Below are 9,761 nucleotides of genomic sequence, written 5' to 3' on the forward strand. Positions count from 1 at the left end.
ACGTCGGATTCTACTTCACTGTTGTAGCTAGGATAATGGGAGGAACTAGACCTTTTGGAACGAAGTGTAGCGGAGCGAAGCGACGCGGAACGTGTTCCAAAAAAGAGCTAGAACTCCCATTATTCTACTACTACTGCAACACGATTATTTTTTTTAATTTAGCTAATTGGCCACTTGTGTTCTATTTTTGAATAAATTTGCTTTTTATAGACATAGAATACAGGTGCGGTCCATTTTTAATGTTCGAGTATCTCAAAACGTTATCGAGTGACCTACGTATTAGACGTATTAGAGGCACAGATGATAATAAACACTATTTGCTCCCCGGCGAATACAAAGTAGTAAATGGAGTAGGGCACTTACTTGTTCAAAATATTTGTAGCTATTCCATCTCGTTTAAGAAGGGCTCTCTACTAACCCGTTCTGTCCCAATTGTAAAGGAGCGTAATGTATGTTCGGTGTCTTTTGATGAGAACGGTTTTGACGAGTGTTCAATGTGGAAGCCAAATGACCACAACAGAACGGCAGCAACTAAAAGAGCTACTTTCCGAATTTGCAGACTGCTTCTCATCCGGGTTGAAAGACATACGGTTCACTAAGGCAGGCGAGATGGTGATAGAACTTAATAATTCTGAGCCGGTAGTCTATAGACCATATTGAATGTCATATAGCGAGAGAACATTAGTCAATGATATGGTCCAAGAAATGGTTGATGCCGGGATCGTAAAGGAGTCCTCATCTCCATACGCAAGTCCAATTGTATTGGTCAAGAAGAAGACAGGCTAAAAACGTCTGTGCGTAGATTATATAGGGCTCTTAATAAATGCACAAAAAATGAATGATATTACAATATATGGAACAATATATATATGTCGACGCTCAGGTGATGTAATTGGTAAATTGAAAATAATGGGCGCTTACATGACATACTTACGATTTATCAAAAACACTTGTAAGCGACGTAGGTAATAAAGATGTCTGTTCAAGGGGCTATGGGAGCGTATTAGAGGCGTCAGGGGTTCTTGTAACGTCTGAATGTGTTCTCGGAAGTTGCTCTGTTTGATAATTAATTAGCTTATGGTTTTTGTGGACTAGAGTAAGTGGGATCGCCAGGCTGCAGGCTGGCGTCACTCTGGGATTGAATCTCAATCTGGTCGGACAGTAGCAATAGAGACTGCATTACGCCTCGCTTACTTGTACTCGCGTTAAATATCTACGCCCTACGGATGTACCACCTAGTGCATCTAGCCATTCCTGAATACCTAAACTGCCTAAACCTACATTAAGCCCCGACATCAGATCGTGGGATCGTAACGCGAAAGTACTGCGGGGTACTGTACCAAAAGAAAATTCGATGCATTGTGTATGTTGTGATTTGTGATATCGTGGAATTATGAACTGAAGAGTGAATATTTCAATTTGTGCAAAGACGTAAGGTGCAAAGTTAATATGCGGTGAAACTGGTGCTTTCCTGTAAATCCTGTTTGGAGTGTCCTATACATCAAATCGGGTCAGTTCGTTCCATTATGATTTATGATTGTTACGTTGATGATTTATCTTTCATGTCGTTAATTTGCTTGCATGAGGTTGATCCTTAAAAGTGGATTGTTCCGTTTTACGTAGGTATAAGCGGAGATGTTATTCTTGATTATTTATTATGAAATTGAATCGAGTACTTTATCTCTACTTAAAAACGTTGTGGCATTTGTCGGATGGTGATATGCCTGTTTGGAGAATTTGTAATAATTTTCCAAGACTATTTAAGTCGATGTTTTTATGTTGATTAATAGAGAAACGAGTGAACTTGAAATTAAATTTGAAATCATTTGCGATAGAGATTTAAGATAACGATTGAAGAGTAATAATCTTCGTTAGCCATTTCCTTGTCTGAAGTATGCCTGAAGGAGATCGCTGTTTGGCGATGAGTCCGCCTGTTGTTACGTACCTACCGGTTTCTATTTGTCCTCGATCCTGTACCATTTTTTGTAGTGAACAATGAAGCATTTTTATTGTTTTTATTAGAAACTAGTAGTTGGGCTAACATTATCGAGATAATATTTCTGATTACCTACTAATATCTTGTCTATTTCTAGACTAGAGTTTTGAATGAGGTATTTAAACTGAGTATTTTCAAATTACAAAATTGTTGCTTTTTATAGCCTGTTATGGAATCCGTTTTTAGTATACCTAGTATATAAACTAAAAACATTGAAGTTAGTTTCTCGTTTAATCCGTTAATTCATAATGCAATAATTTTTCAATGCTTAATTTTAAGCGAGTAATACATTCGTAGTTACTATGTACGTTGTAAAGAGACATTTCGTAGAGCAAACTAAAGATTTATTGAGTCATGTTGTTTAAATTAACGGATATTAGTTGAAAATTTATTTTTAAAGGAACTGAGGTTACTTTAATTTTGATTTGAATGTTTCGACTGAACAGTTGATTGTGCACCCATCCATCATTTTATGGACTATAGCTTGCACAGTTATCGATAAAAAGAGTTTGGTCCGTTCTTAAGTATTTGACTGGTATTTTGGTTTTGATAAACTCGAATAATACGTTAAATTAGAATTAATGCAAAGATCAATGAGCATGATGCAAGAGCAAGGTTTTGTAATGTCAATGGATGGATTGAAGTTATTCGATTAGTAACCTTTTGTAAGGTAATTGTTTTTATGGCGACTGGAGAGTTCATAAATAACTATCTTCTACTTAGTCACCTGGTTTTCTATTAAAAATGTAAGTATTTATTAAATTAAATTAAGATTGAAGCTTTCAATCTGATTATTTTGGTCTAAGTATGTCTTACAAGCTTACAACACATTACTTATCGAAGTATAGTCAAAGTACTACAACCGGTAAATTACGACTTACGACTACGAGACATAAGATGTACGCCCATTTCTGTGAAGAATACAAGTCTTATTATCGATTAAAATAGAGTCTATAGTATTTTGGCGATGAATCAGTGAAATACAGTGTTGAACTCTAGAGTGGTGCTAAATGGGTCCATTATGGGTACCTACCTGCTGTTTTTTTGTTTATGGCCATATTATGGTGCACAACTTGCACAAGTGTTGTTGTTTGACTTTTTGAAGTACCCAATAATTTGGGTCGAGTTTTTTTTTGGTCGTCAAGATGACGACAATTGACGTTGTTTGATAACGTTGTTTGGCAATAAAAAATATTGCAGAGGCGCTTTTGAAGAGACGGCAAAAACATTAACAAAAAAGAATATCAGCTTTGAAACAGAGTTAATTTAAATGAGGACTACCCAGTATTGATTAATTAAGGTACATTGATAAAGTACAGTCATGTAATATGAATATTGAAAGTGAATTGGTTCTTTTTCAATGTTAAATTTTGAATTATTTGGTATAGTACACAAGCGCAATTTAATGCAAATTCTGTTTGGATTAACTATTTGATTTTCTTTAAGGAGGCTCAACTAATTTGTATGTCTGTAATGATGCAAATGCAAATATTATGTTGTAAAAATGTTTGTAAATAAATGATTTCTCAATGAAGGATCCCTAGTAAATGTACATTCTGATTTTTTTTTTGTGATCTGTAACTCGAATGATAACTAAGTGCAGTTATAATTATGTACGTTTATGCGTTTTGTAATTTTTTTTTCCAAGATAAGTGAAACATTATAATGAAATGATGTGTTGTGAAAAGTGTTTTCTGAAACATTTCAGTAGTATGTATGTCCGAGTATGTTATGTTTTATTTTTATTATGAGTAGCTTAGCTTGGTATAATTGTGGATTAGAACATTTGGGTCAAAATTTATTTAAGAAACTAACCTAGGTATATAGGTAAACACTGAAATCTTGGTGCTCATATGATGTGTCAAAATGGCACACTAGTTGTTTTAATCCAATTAAGGGTGACAAGTGAGGGTTGGAACGTTAGTGCATGACAAGTTGACAACGTCCAATTTTAAGTAATAACTTACAACGATAAAATCTATTATATTTTTGGCTTTAAAATTATTGTAATTTCGGCGTGATAAGAAAAATTAACAAATTGCATTGATAATTTTGTGATTTATAATAGTGGTAAAAATAAGTTGGAAACTGATGAACTGTAAATCGGAACTGCAACTTAAATTTGTAGTAGGTATGTGTTTGTATGATTGTGGCACTCTTTGGTGGAGGCCTGTGTCCGGCAGTGGACGTCCTCTGGCTGATATGATGATGATGATGTGTTTGTATATGTTTGTGTACGATTAAGACACATTTTTGATTATGTAGTGAAGACAAAGTTTCTGGAGTCAGCTGTCGGGTTTTTGTTTTTAGACTGACATTTAAGTGGGACAATTAGGTGCGCAGAAGTGCGTACACTGGATGTGTTATGTACACCTAATTGTAAAGATATGTGAAAACTGTGCATTTTAACAACGAATGAAATTCTGTAAATTTAATGATATGGAAATAAAGTATTTGAGACACTGAATTGCTAATACAAAGTAAATATTCCTGCTTCTAGTAAAAAGTAAAAGTAAAGTCATTTATTCAAGTAGGAACTTACTATCTCTTTGAATTGAATCGTCAAAAGTTCGATTCCTTATTTGGGTTTCTAGTGAATGTACCTATTACATTTTATTTTTGTCGTTGTTGTGCCTGGTATTTTGTATCAATAGTGGCTGAAACTCAAACTGATATATGCTTACTATTGGTACAATTATCAGTTAAACGGACAATACATATTGAAGTGTGAATAATAAATCCATAAAATACAGGTTTGAGTGATTATCTCACTGATTTTGTTTGTTGCCTTTACTTTTGATTTCCTAATGTTATGCTAGTTTAAGTTTGACGACCAGTCTGGCCTATTGGGTAGTGACCCTGCCTATGAAGCCGATGGTCCCGGGTTCGAATCCTGGTAAGGGCATTTATTTGTATGATGATACAGATATTTGTTCCTCAGTCATGGTTGTTTTCTATGTATTTAAGTATTTATATATTATATATATCGTTGTCTGAGTACCCACAACACAAGCTTTCTTGAGCTTACCGTGGGGCTTAGTCAATTTGTGTAAAAAATGTCCTTAATATTTATTTATTATTTATTTATTTATTTATTATTTATAAGTTAATTGTCACCGACTGTTATATAAACTTACACAATTTATGTTAGTTCTATGCTAGTTTAAGTTATTTGTAATATTTTTTGGTAATAAAGTAACAAAGAACAGTCAGTTAAAGCCGTTGTCGACGCATAAGATATTGTTTGAATAATTTGGATGGTTGAATATTGGAACTGAAATTCAGTTGGTTAATGTGACTTCAATGCAATGTTATTTTAGAAGGTGAGAGTCAATGGAGTATTGATGACTTTGTTGACTTAGGTGCATCACTTTGTGCCTAATTTGCTGGTCGATCGTAGGTCACATATTACCTGAATCAGATATATCGTCACGTGTATGTAGTGAAAATGTATTTGGTAAAGGAGGCTGCGCGGTGACCACAGGTGACGGTACATAGTGTTAGGGATGATGATGACACCCGAGGTGGTGTTGATGCCTTGTGTGGCATGGTTTGGGTTCCTGTGTGGAACAGTTGGAGTGATCGGTGTATCACTTTGGGAGTGGCCTGAGTGCCGCTGGATGTTATGATGGTGGTCAGTGGACCATATGACTGTGTTGTGATGTGACACTGGTTGGGATTGTTGATGGTTGAGATGTGACAGTTTGTCACAGATGTGGTCGGTGGACCTTGACGGCTGGTGTGCCGTGTGATAATGATAATGTCTATGAGAGACAGTGATATTTAGTGCAAGCCTTAGTACCTGTAGACTTTAATGGTGGTGCCCGGATGTGGTGCGGGCCATAGTGCTATTTGAGAAGTCACATAAATGTTTTAACAACAATGTGTTGTTTTGATCAACGTAATTTTTAATGAAATTAATGATGTTCTTATAATAAAATAAACTGAAACTGTTCATTGTTGCTTGTTACATTGGTGCTAGAGTTCATATAATTCCTGCCTAATATAATTGCTGCCTGTTGTTACCTCTATTGTCTTTGTTTATGTTATTGTTCATTTATTGTAAACTACGTGTATGTGAGGTGTGCAATAAAGAGTATTGTATTGTATTCGAGCATTTATGTTTGTACTCTTAATGATATGCATGGCAGAATAACCTTCGTTAGTTAAGTCGGATCTTCGCTGATCGTTCGTCGAAAGTTAGGTCGGATCTGTAGCGATATTAATTGCCTAATGGATCATAGTGATCTGTAGTGATATTAATAGCCGAATGGATCTTAGTAGTAGTAGTAGTAGTAAACTCTTTATTGTACAAAAAGACATATCAAAAATAACATACAATTAGTAAGAAGTACAAAGGCGAACTTATCCCTTTGAGGGATCTCTTCCAGTTAACCTTTGAGTAGATGAGAGGAGAAAGTGAAAAGAGGGTGACAAATGCAGCAAAATGTACAACAAGGTACCACAGTGATCTTAGTGATCTCTAGTGATATTAATAGCCGAATGGATCTTAGTGATCTGTAGTGATATTAATAGCCGAATGGATCTTAGTGATCTGTAGTGATATTAGTGGCAGAATAGCCGAACGGTAAAGTTGAATTAAAATTTGCTGAGTTGTCATAATTACTATTAAATGTCTTATTGCACACGAGGACGTGTGACAGTCAGGATCGCCGTGTCAACGCTCAGGTGATGTAATTGGTAAATTGAAAATAATGGGCGCTTACATGACATACACTCAGGAGCAAAAAAATCGACTCAAGTCGCATTTTTTAGTTTTTGTCGTGTTTTCCGAAAACAGTCAATATTTTAGTAAAAGTGAGATTGCAATATTATTGTTTATTTATTAAGTTATCAAAAACATTAATAACCCATAAAATCGGTTAGGTATTTTTCAGGTAATTGTTATTTTTGTAGAAAATGAGATTTTACCTGCTTTGATTACGCACGAGTTGAGCCCCTTTGAGAGCCATAAAAACCGATTTAACCGGTTATTTCTTATCAGTCGCTTATCAGAAGTTGACCTGTGCATATCTCACGCAATTTTTCACTGGAATCACCTGGATAAAATGGACACCACAGAAACTGAAGCCAGCCAAGTCATCGTCTTGCTGAATCAAGGCCTTAAGCAGAGCGAAGTTGCTGAACAGCTGAATTTAAGTCAGTCTGCTGTCTCCAGAGTCTACCAAAAGTTCACATGGACTGGAAGGCTTGCTCAAAAACCTGGATCTGGCCGTCCCAGGTGCACATCGAGGAGAGAGGACCACTTCATTGTTGCGGCCACTCTGCGTGATCGACACCGTACCGGCGTTGACATCCAGCAGCAGCTGATGCAGGACCGAGAGCAACCAGTGAGATCTTGGACAGTTCGGCGAAGACTTAAGGAAGCCAACCTTACCCCAAAAAGGCCTACCACAGGGCCCAAACTGACCGGGAGGCACTCGGTTCTCCCCTCCATTGATATCCCCGCCCAAATCATGACGGAACCTCCACCGTAGGCGACTGTCTCGGAGATGCAGTATGGCGCAAACCGTGCTCCAGTTCTTCGGTACACCCGTCCATTTCTGTTACTGCCATGGTAACACACCCTGCACTCATCACTGAAGAGTACGCGGCTCCATTGCCCGTACGTTCAATTTTCATAAGTCGAAACGAAATCCACGCGAGCGTTTCGGTGAATTACCTGAAAATTACCTAACCGATTTTATGGGTTATTAATGTTTTTGATAGCTTAATAAATAAACAATAATATTGCAATCTCACTTTTACTAAAATATTGACCGTTTTCGAAAAACACGACAAAAACTAAAAAATGCGACTTGAGTCGATTTTTTTGCTCCCGAGTGTACTTACGATTTATCAAAAACATTTGTAAGCGACGTGGGTAATAAAGATGTCTGTTCAAGAGGCTATGGGAGCGTATTAGAGGCGTCAGGGGTTTTTGTAACGTCTGAATGTGTTCTCGGAAATTGCTCTGTTTGATAATTAATTAGCTTATGGTTTTTGTGGACTAGAGTAAGTGGGATCGCCAGGCTGCAGGCTGGCGTCACTCTGGGATTGAATCTCAATCTGGTCGGACAGTAGCAATAGAGACTGCATTACGCCTCGCGTACTTGTACTCGCGTTAAATATCTACGCTCTACGGATGTACCACCTAGTGCATCTAGCCATTCCTGAATACCTAAACTGCCTAAACCTACATTAAGCCCCGACATATAAATCTTGTCTAAGTAGGTGAAATATGTAAGATACTTACACAGAGCTACTCATTGTAGTAAAAAACACAATAAAGTTAGCATTGTTTATTATAGTGCCACATCAATTTGTAAGTCTTTTGCCATCATATTTAAATGTTTTGAGTTAACTTATTAGACAACGGCGGTTTCAGTACACTTTTAATGTTTAATGCACGTTGAACTTATTTATGAGGTGTAAATCCAAACAGAGGCGTCGCTGGCAGTAGTTGGAAGTTTGCAGGAACGGCTAAGAAGTGGAAGTGTTTGAGTGTCCGGCCGCAGCAAGGTTGATAGTCTCCGGTAAGTGGTTGTGTTATGTCCCTCTTTACTAAAAGGTTTTGAAATTGAAGATATACTTTTTTCAGCGCACTGCCAGTGCCTATGTTCTCATGAGTTAACATTGTTTGATTTTCAAAGTTGCAAATTCCTGTAGTCCGGTGTCCAGTTATATGCATAGCTGGATATCTATTGCTTTTATGGTGGTCTGTTGTTCAAATTTAGCACAGTTTTATAGTAATCTGTAACAATTTCATTAAAAGTTGAGTTGAACATACATACTAGCTTGGTTATTTTATAAAATACAGGGAACTTTACAGATTTTGCGTTCAGTTTAGAGTTGAGAAGGAAAGTTGACTCCTTTTCTCATTATTAGGTAGATTACCTGTGTTTATTAGTAGATTTAATTCCATTCCAAGTTCGCATTTTGACAAACTAGATATTGAAGTTCTAAGTAGGTATTTGTTCGAAGTTGATCATACTCATATCTAGTTTTTCCAATTTGTTGTTAAAGTAATGGCTGAAATATAGATGAATCTAGTAATAAATGCGGCGAAAGATTGTTTTTTTTTGGTAGGTAAGGTTATAATTCGCAAAATATCTCAGTGACATTTAACTTTTTAAAAGCATAGACGCTATGCCATAGAGTAAATAAATAAGTTCAACAAAGGGTGCGTTCAGAAACATGATATTTTTAGGGTCCAAACTTAAGTCGTAACGTGTCAGCGTTTAATAAACGCTCGTTTTTTGAAGTTATTGATTAACTTGGTTTATCATTATGGGGTGTTTCAAAACATTCCATTTAATGATGTCACGTTACGATAATGTTTTTAGCACCAAGTTTAAGGTCAATATAAGTTTTTTTGTATCGTGCTAGGTGAAGTTTCGTTTTGGATTTTGGACATGGAGTTTGGATCGTGGCGTATTAAGCTTCAGTACCGTTATTTGAAGCCTATTTAATATTTGAGAGAGTGATACTATTGACACATGACGTAGCGGTTCACAATTGGCTGACACCTACCGTCAAACTCCCGCCTTGAACTTCCGTTTCCAGTTATACCCCCTCCATCGACCACCAGGCACCGTGGCTCGGTGCCACAGAGGTTGCCTTCATTGGCGTTCTGTTTGTCGGAACGTTCGGTTCACTACAAAAAATCCTTAGAATTTTTTGTAAGTACTAATTTAAAGTATTATTTAAAAACGGTGTTACCGTTCGATGTTTGATATAAATAATTTAAAAGATTTGACGGACA

The 9,761-nt window shown here is 36.5% G+C and overlaps 1 long non-coding RNA gene across 1 annotated transcript; it reads right to left on the reverse strand.

The window, feature by feature from the left end:
* Positions 1–8,630: 8,630 nt before the first annotated feature.
* On the reverse strand, positions 8,631–9,334 carry LOC134805949 (uncharacterized). Its single transcript, XR_010146439.1, has 2 exons — positions 8,894–9,334; positions 8,631–8,750 (listed from the first exon to the last, which is right to left on the reverse strand). It is a non-coding gene; the product is annotated as an uncharacterized LOC134805949 (long non-coding RNA).
* Positions 9,335–9,761: the final 427 nt, after the last annotated feature.

This window comes from Cydia splendana, unplaced genomic scaffold, assembly GCF_910591565.1.
Source record: "Cydia splendana unplaced genomic scaffold, ilCydSple1.2 scaffold_92_ctg1, whole genome shotgun sequence".
In the NCBI taxonomy this organism is placed as follows: domain Eukaryota; kingdom Metazoa; phylum Arthropoda; class Insecta; order Lepidoptera; family Tortricidae; genus Cydia; species Cydia splendana.